Consider the following 10,041-nt stretch of genomic DNA (forward strand, 5'->3'; position numbering starts at 1 on the left):
CGTGGGTGAAAATGGAATAATATCACTGCAACACTTGCGTCCCGCTTGTTACCGAGGCTTCGTGTGCTTTCAAATGTTTTGTGTTATTCTCTTTCTCTCAGTTTTTTATTAACTTGCTCATTACGTGCAATATATCAGTGAAATTTAAATGATTTGGAGTGTTTCGGTGTCGTGTTTTAGTGACAGTGCAAGCCAGAGTTTCAAGGTTAGATACTACCTGTTTTTAAGAGATAGTTACGACTTTCTTTGGTTTGTTTAGTAATGGCAGCGTTCATTCATGTTGACTGTTGTATAATAGTAAGTAAGTAAGTAATCACTTACTAAATGAATCAACACGTTTTTCGACGCAAACATTCGAAATAAAGAAATGTATTGTCACGCGAGGCCGTGATCGTCCAGAGTTAAATATAAGTTATAAGCGGAGAGATGGCTTTTTTAAGCGCTTTCATAGCGGACTATATGATAAATGCACTTGGATGGGCGCCTAAGGTACCTAATATTAAGGTAAGTTGCGTTTTTTAGGGTTCCGTAGTCAACTAGGAACCCTTATAGTTTCGCCATGTCTGTCTGTCCGTCCGCGGTTAATCTCAGTAACCGTTAGCACTAGAAAGCTGAAATTAGGTACCAATATGTATATCAATCACGCCGACAAAGTGGTAAAATAAAAACAAAAAAAATGTTTTGTTAGGGTACCCCCCCCCCTACATGTAAAGTGGCGACAGATTTTTTTTTTTCATTCCAACCCCAACGTGTAATATATTGTTAGATAGGTATTTAAAAATGAATAAGGGTTTACTAAAATCGTTTTTTGATAAGATTAATATTTTCGGAAATAATCGCTCCTAAATGAAAAAAAAAGTGTGTGGGGCCTCTAACTTTTGAACCATAATTATGTTTAAAAAATATGAAAAAAATCACAAAAGTAGAACTTTATAAAGACTTTCTAGGAAAATTGTTTTGAACTTGATAAGTTCAGTAGTTTTTGAGAAAAATACGGAAAACTACGGAACCCTACACTGAGCGTGGCCCGACACGCTTTTGGCCGGTTTTTATTTTTTGCTCTGTGTTGCCTTCCAAATATATTCACGCGCCGCCACTGCAATATAGTCACAATATTTCTTTTCCAAATGACAAATGCATACTTGTTGACATCCGTAGACAACTATTCTAGTTTTGGTTTGGTAGTATAGCAAAGAGTATATAATATATATATGATAGTCTATGGATAAATAAGTAATACATTTTTATGTCTTTGTGGTAGCCTACAAATAAAAATTATAAATACTTGTATTCCTAAAACTTGTAGTTGGTACAAAGTTTTCTTGAAAAAGTTCATGAAAACTACAATTCGGCGAATCATAAAGAAATGTTCATTCGCGCAGCGGCTGGCTCCACAGAAAATAATTTATTTTTGAAAATAGAACACGTAACTGAAAAACAGAGGAATATTTTGGACAGTTTGACACATTTGTACTCAAACAGTTCTCAAGGCAATACTAACTCCCTATATTTTTTATATAAAATTACATAAAATATACAAAAATACAATATCAACTTCTTTATAATAAATATTTCTCTTCTTACAAATTAAAGAACTAAACTTCGTCATGCTCAGGTGAGTATTTTCTTCTGTTAGTTCATATTTTCATTATCAATCATAATTTTCCTGGTTCATTTTCAGTCACAAAAGTTTTGTGTGAATGATAATTATTTTGCAAGCCATTTCTTAGATTCGCGTCTAAATACTGTTCTTTTCACGCTGACCTACCAATGAGCTGGTCGTTTAGATTTAGACAAATCTCTTAAAAAAAAAAAAACTAGAATAAAAGTAACTCATGCTGAAGCTTTCAAGACTTTTTGCTTAGAAAAAAAATGTTTGTCTTTTTCTCTATAACTATGTAAACAATTATTCCACAATTTGCAGGTGTCCTCCACTATGGCCCGCTAACGACCCGTGCTGGCCCAGCGCGGGAGTAAAGTCCGGCCCGCGAGACGGCCGCTGCATCGACGGCAAGCAAGACTACCCATACCCGAGGCTACCCGTGTCCTACTGGTAGACAAGACAGGTTCAGCAAGCAGCGTCGCGAGGCAATTTCCTCGCGTGGCAAAGGGTCAATGGAGACTTGCCTCGGCCGAGGCAACGGTCGCCTTCGCGACGATGTTCGCTTTAGATAGCCGCCGTATGTCTACTGGGTGTTAACGTGTCATGAGTGGTTGATATAAGGGGTGTCATCTCATTGTATAATGTCAAGTGAAACAGTTTTGTAATAAATACATGAAAATTTATGTTTGTTTTTCAATTGGTAGTCGATAGGCCGATTTATCGCCTATAAATTATTGAATCTTTAACTAAGAAAAGGATTCTATTGAAACTTGAAACCTGAGCGTAGCGAGGAATTCTAAAAATCCTGACCGTGGCGAGACAAAAATGATTGATTACCACGTGGCACATAACTGTGTCCGTCAGGATGGCGTGAGAGATGTCTGAATAGTCACAAAATTTGCACCAAATAACTACCTAAACTGTACTAAACTGTACCTGTAGCGAAGAAAACTGTACCTCAAGAACTTAAGCATTAAATAGATAGTGACAGACACGCCGTTCTGACGTCAGCTTGGCGCGCATAGCCGTGTCTTCTAACATAGGTCAATCCCTCCAGGCGGGAGGGAATTACACATACGTATACACGTAGTCCTAGTAGTTTATCACGTCATGCTCCCCGGCAGAACCACATTGTCTTTCGGAAACATAAACATATCAGAAAATATCTATAAGATATCTATTAGGACCATTTGGAAAAATTCTATACGCCTAGTTTTTATGTAAATATAATTTCAAAGTGGTTCTGCTACAGAGCTTCCTCCCAGCAAAACTACCAAGATATTCTTCTAACTACACATACGTATTTACACGTTTACTACATCAAATAATTATATATTAATTCTTTATTTATCTAGTTAACTATATCAATATCACTCTTTTTGTACTGAATACACAGATTTACGACATATCAAACTACTATGTATGAAGCGCCTGCACCAATTATCGTAGCAAATAATGAGTATCCTTCACTCTCTAAGTAAACCGGTAAGTATCCAGTATTCCCAGAGTTTGGACTCAGTCATAGAATGATATCGGGGTTGGTGTTGGATATTATATCATCCTAGACCTTTTTTTAGCGATCGGATAATAGCGTCTGGAGATAGTGGCGGGGCGCATACGATGCTGTACACGGTGTCGCCGCGGTGCCGCTTACGTAGGTGCACATTGCTTTATTGTGCCTGAACGCTGAATAATGTTCAATATAAAAAGTATTCTCTTAGGCACTGGTCATTCTTTGCACTGGTCCCACCCATGTCCCACCGCGAGCTATTTAGCAAACCATGAGCTATCGGCTATAAAAAAAAACGAACAAAAGATAAGCACTCCCGTGCAAATAAAAGAGGTCATAGCTGGATTCCAAGGATCCCAGGCAGTATCCTAGTGAGTATTATATTCTTTGATCCCAGGTTTATTAGGTTTATTGGACCTTCATGCAGTTATTTATACTGGGCATCACACACCATAGATTAAATATCCTTCTTAAAAAAGCAATGAGCTAAAGTCAACATTATTAACTGATGTTTTTGATATAAATGCTGTTAAAAAATATTTTCAATTACATTTTATAATAAAATTAGTGTTGTGAATTTAGTTTTTCATATTTAACACGTACGTTCACGCAATAAAATATGTAAGTATATTATAGTATTTAAATGCTGTGTACTATTTAACTGTTTCTTTTAAGTCTGCTAAATTAAGCTGATCTTATGTTACTTCCTACCAACCTACCAAACAATTTAATCCCCTATTAAAAAGAAAAAGACAAAAGTATGGCTCCATACAATACACTATACGTTACAACCATACCTAGATATAAGTAACTACCAGTCAGCCTGCGGGACTTGAAATCACTTTATTAGTCCGACAGTGCCGGTTGCTTTTCGCTCACCACGGAGCGTGAAACTTTGAACTTTCTTCTACGATCCCTGGTTATATAAACTAACAATTAGTATAGGTATATTGTAGGTGCATAAAAGTGCGACCACACCGCTGCTCAAAAAACGGCGACGGTAAGCAATCGCAGTGACGCAACGTATCCGTATCGTTTTTACCGCATACTTGCCACATCGCTGCTCAAAAAACGGCGACGGTACGGAAACGCACGACGTGCCCCATACGAAATGCATTCCGTTTCCATACCGTCTGCGTATTTTGAGCAGCGGACTGTGGATCATGCGGTAAAAACGGTACGGATACGATGCGTCACTGCGATTCCGTACCGTCACCGTTTTTTAAGCAGCGGTGTGGTCGCACCTTAACATTGAACATTTCAGCCATTCAACTGTAATTCAAGTGACATAATCGCTTAAATAAGCTCCAATTATCCTTCGCAGGGGTTGCCACGTGGGTTGCTGGCCAGGTGCAGGCATCAAGTCAGGATACGCACGCGATGGTGGAAGCCCTAACTACCCGTACCTCTGCTACTCTTGTTATTCATACTCACCGTGCTGGCCCCGCTGCTATAACTTCTAGTCATCGTGCCCTGTTATACCCCTGTCAATCGACAGGCTATACGTGCACAACGGTACGGTGGAAGTCTAACAATCTTACAAGACCTGGGTGCGTAGCCGAATGGCACAAACGCTCACGAAACGCTCACGAAACGAAACGCTCGTAGATATCTATCTCTATCGCTCTTGCGTATTGGCGCGACAGAGCCAGACTACCTTTCGCGGCGTTTCGTTTTTATTTCGCGTCGCAGAAATGCCATTCGGCTACGGGGTCTGGTATACTACTCATACGCACTATTCTGACATTGATGCTATAACTTCTAGCTTTTAGTTATCGTGCCCCAGTGTCTGTACCCCTATCTGTCTTCGTACTCGTATTTGAATCTGGTTGTGATGTAAAAAAATATGTTATTTTTTTTTGCAACACTAATTTTGTAATAAAGTGATTGGAATGAACATCAAAGCTTTTCATTTCATACCCTAAGTGCGTTTTCACATTATCCGATCCGATATCGGATGTCGGACCGATATCCCATACATTACAGGCGCCATCTTGGATTTTTTCTATTGAAATTCTTCCGACATCCGATATTGGATCGGATAATGTGAAAACGGTCTAACCCTACTTAGTTGTTATGATATTAATTATGACGGTTATTTTACTAATCCATACTAATATTATAAATGGGAAAGTGTCTGTGTCTGTTTGTGTGTCCTAGTACTAGAGCCCACGACCAAAACCATGTCTCATAGCAATACGGCAAAAACCCTATAAAATCGTTAGATTGTATGATTCTGAACCCGACTAGGTGTGTAGTAACGGTCGAAAGTGTAGCAACTGCGTGGGAGGCCATTTCTGCTGTGTTAAAAAAAAAGGCAGTCGGTATTATAGCAATACGTCTGATAGTGAAAATGTACATAGATTTTATAATTGTATTACGAAATAGTTTGTTTTCAGACATTTTGCGCGTAACACATAGCCTGAGCGCATTTTTGAAAATGTCAACAAATTTAGCCGACCTGTATCATAGCAATACGGATAATTTTTTTTTTTAACTTTTCGTATTGCTGCCATGATTACCAAAAACCTGTTTTCAGACACTTTAAGTGTAGCATATACTCCCATGGATGGTATGAAGACGAGGGACGATTTCAGTTTTCGTGGTTCTCTGGCAACCAACTACCTGAGTTGAGCAACGTTATTTTGGACGACAAATCATCATCCACAACAGGTACAGTTTACATGGCTTTTGCTGTTACATGATTTTACAGAAGAGGACGTTGAAGATCTCCCGAGCGACGTCGAGAGTGATTTCGAAGACGACGATTCCGAATCCGACAGCGATTGAATACGAGAATATTTTGTAACTTTGAACAAACCGTTTTTTTTTCAACTTCATCCCAGTTTCCTTTTGTGCGATTTATTTCAGTCCTTCAACTTCAATGTTACGGTTTCGGGTAAATTCTTAGTTAATTATCATCTAATAAATTCAGGGTCGCAACGTATTCATTGGTTTGTAACAGAGAATTCAAGATGGCTCAATACGATTTTTAAATGATATCTGAGTATCGAAAAGTTGTCTGATAGAGAAGGTGCTACACTTAATTTGTCTGATATAAATTTTTTGTACATGTGGACAACTTATTTTATCATGTCCAACAATTTTCAGACATATTGCTATGATACCGATCGGTAAAATTTGTTAACATTTTCAAAACGGTCTCAAAATTTAATGCGTTCACATTTCCGTCTGAAAATTGTTTTGTTCGCATCAAATAACCAAAATTTACTAATAAAAAAGATTTTCAGACGTATTGCTATGAGACATTTTTTTTGTCTCATTTTTAATTTTTTTAAGTGATTTTACGGGTTTGCGCTACACCACTAACGTCTGAAAGATATGTTTCCGGTATCTCAGAACTATCATTCAACTACAGTCTGCAAATCAGACATATTGCTATGATGCAGTTCGGTAAAATTCTTTGACAATTATGAAAATTCGGTCAGATCAAACGCTACGCGGAAAATGTCTGATATTGGTATTTTCGAGTTCAGGATAATCGTATCTATCGATTTGATGCGGTTTTGGCTGTATTGCTATGAGACAAAAATTTTGGTCGTGGGCTCTTATTCTATCCGTCTTTCACGGCAAAACGGAGCGACGAATTGACGTGATTTTTTTAGGTGGAGATAGTTGAAGGGATGGAGAGTGACATAGGCTACTTTTTGTCTCTTTCTAACGCGAGCGAAGCCGCGAGCAAAAGCTTCTTATATAAATCATCTTAGTTACATTATTTGGTAAGTAGCAAAATATGACTAGGCAAGAATTATTAAATATCGTTGTTTTTCCTTACTCTCCTGTCCTTGAGAAGAGACATGCAGGAACCAACAAAGGTGCGACCACGCCACTGCTTAAAAAACGGCGACGGTACGGAATCGCAGTCAAGAGGCATCGTATCCGTACCGTTTTTACCGCGTGCTACCACACCGCTGCTCAAATACGCACACGGTACGGAATCGCAGTCAAGTGAGGCATCGTATCCGTACCGTGTTTACCGCGTGCTCCTCACACCGCTGCTCAAATACGCACACGGTATGGAATCGCAGTGACCTGCCGTAAACGTCACGAGTGTCACGACTTTACAGCATGCTCTCCGTACCGCTACTCAAAAAAACGGAGCCGCAACGTTTACGCCATGGACGTACCCTATACGAAAGATTTTTGATGCGAACCTGGGAGAAGAGCATGCGATAATAAGATTACCTACTCTACTAGATTACCTACTTCTTGTTGATACAAATTCGCTTCGGACAGACGGACTCTGTTTCGTTTAGTTTGGCATTGCTGCGTAGCAATTATGCATCGTCGGCGTACTGTTCTACAAATTGAAGTTGAGTTGCAGTCCTCCCTCCCGGTCAAACTGCTCCAACTCCGGTAGAAGTAGTTATTATACAAACTCTGTACCTATAACTATGAAAAGAATAAACTTTCAAAATTGACAACTCAACTTTAGTGCCAAAAAACAAATGCATTCATAGCAGAACCATTTTGATATAAATGCCACTAAAAATATTTCAAGTTGCTTTTTAGATTAAAATTAATTTTGTGAACTCAAAGCTACATTACTGTTTACCAGTGATCATCATGCCTTTGTACACGAAGCAGTAAGTATTATTTAGACTTTTTATTTTCTCTGAGTTTTCTTTTTGCGATGACCGATTGGTCGGTTCAAGTACCGCTAGGAAGACAGTAGCGATGAATCTGCTTAAGCTTCACTTTAGGCCTATTTTGGATGTAAATATAGATGGGAGTAAAACTGACATACATTATTTTACCCGGGAAAGAGCAACAATAGAATGAGAATTGACCACTTGTTGTCTTGGTGTTTTTCGTACCCCATTTTATATTTGAAAACTTTTCGTTGCACTTCTTTTGTTGAAGTATTGTTACCAAACCCAAAGGTTTGTTATGCAAACCTTTTCAGTTTGGCTGCCTACTCTTTCAGCCTTGACCTTGACACAAATTTATAATTACAGGCCTATGTACGTATGCGGGGGCTACTGGCGAAGCGCTGGAATAAAGTCCGGGTACGCACTGCACCCCGCCACTGGAATGGACTTCACTTACCCCACGGGCATGGGTTGGTAACCCCTGCCCCACTCAGCCACAACGCGCGGGCATAGGTTGGTAACCCCTGACCCATTCTACCACGGGGTAAGTCAAGCTACGCACTTACGTCTCAAGTCAGATTTTATCTGCGTGATCTTATCTGCGTGCCCCTAAGCATATGAGCAATACAGCAAATAGGCTGTGGAATGTTTTTGTACTTGTTTGATTCGTCAAATGTTTGCAATATTGATTGTAATGTAATAAAGTAATTGAAATGCACATTTTATTTAATTCTTAGGTTATCTGTGGGTTAGTTAATCGGTATATTCGGTATACTCGTGGGTCGACACGTTCGTTTTTCATCACGTTCCTAAATTTGTCCGATTCTGCTTTCGTCAGCCATTCTTCATTCGTCAACTTAGTCTGCAGTCATTATCGTTTTTGGCCATAATGAGTTTATTGTTGGCCTTTTTCTTATTTCGACTCAATCGTTTTTCGTCATTTCGTATTTGGTCGTTCTAAGTTGGTACCGACATAAGACTACGAAAAAACACGAAAAACATAGATTTAACAACGAACATGGCGAAAGAAGATTATACAAAAAAAAAGTTTATTTCATTACCAGACAGATAAAATATAGGATTAAACAGTAGGTATAGTTACATTCAGAGATAAAATACAGTATGGTTAGCAATAGCCCTCACACTAGGTCAAGCCTGTGACGTGGGGGCTCAGTGAAGAAGTACCAGAAGATTAATCAAAATGGCGATGCGAAGAATACAGATATATTATGAAGAGTAAAGAACGAGACGGATTAAGATAAAGATGAACAACCAAATTGACCGTAGTTGAGAAAGACCATCAACGATCGTGACGAATAAAGAATGGCTGTTGAAAGCGGAATCGGACAAATTTAGTCCGTTTTCACATCATCGGATCCCATATCGGATGTCGGAATGATTTCAATAGAAAAAATCCAAGATGGCGCCTGTAATATATGGGATATTGGTCCGACATCCGATATTGGATCGGATAATGTGAAAACGCACTTAGGAACGTGACGAAACACGAACGAGATGACCCAAGAGTATACGAGTACATACCCACAGTGTGGGCAAAAGCCTCTTTACTTTTGGTAGCTTCATAATCCTGACTAGAATTCTTCAAAAATAGCTGGTCAAACTAAACTTACCTGGCCGTCGCCGCCGAGGTAATGCACATCTACATCCATCGGTCACCATAGCTCACCGGATTAGCAAACTGAAGTGGCAGTGGGCTGGTCACGTTAGTCGCAGGACAGACGGTCGGTGGAGCCGAAAGGTTCTTGAGTGGAGACCGCGACTCGACAAACGTGGTGCAGGACGCCCTGTGACAAGATGGAGTGACGACATCCGCAAGTTGGCTGGTGCGGGCTGGATGAAATTAGCTGAAGATCTGGAGCAGCGGCGTGCATTAGGAGAGGCCTATGTCCAGCAGTGGACGAGGATAGGCTGATAATGATAATGATGATGATGATATCCATCTGTCGACCTGCTTAGTGGCGATTTTAATCCATGTAAGCTATTAACCCTTTAATGCATACTGTAGATGTAGTGCGAAAAGATCTTCGTATTCTTGCGGGAAAAGTACGAACGTATTATGATATTTCCGTTAGTGTCAGTACAAGGCGTACTGACATTGTTTGACCTAGCATAACAAATACGAACGTTTCCAAAAAAATGCGAAGGAAAAGCTTTTCGCACTACATCAGATCTGTACTGTAGCCAAATGGCTACAACTGAAATGACGTATCAGTCTATATAGACTGATGCATCAGTCTCAAATGCGATGTTTGCTTTTTTGCACTTTAGATTTCAGAATTAAAATACAGGAACTA

General features: G+C 39.4%; 1 long non-coding RNA gene across 1 annotated transcript; it reads left to right on the top strand.

Moving 5' to 3' along the window:
• The first annotated feature begins 1,489 nt into the window (after window positions 1–1,489).
• On the top strand, window positions 1,490–2,286 carry LOC125234869. Its single transcript, XR_007178029.1, has 2 exons — window positions 1,490–1,615; window positions 1,925–2,286. It is a non-coding gene; the product is annotated as an uncharacterized LOC125234869 (long non-coding RNA).
• The last annotated feature ends 7,755 nt before the right edge of the window (window positions 2,287–10,041 follow it).

Source organism: Leguminivora glycinivorella, chromosome 2 (assembly GCF_023078275.1).
Source record: "Leguminivora glycinivorella isolate SPB_JAAS2020 chromosome 2, LegGlyc_1.1, whole genome shotgun sequence".
Taxonomy (NCBI): domain Eukaryota; kingdom Metazoa; phylum Arthropoda; class Insecta; order Lepidoptera; family Tortricidae; genus Leguminivora; species Leguminivora glycinivorella.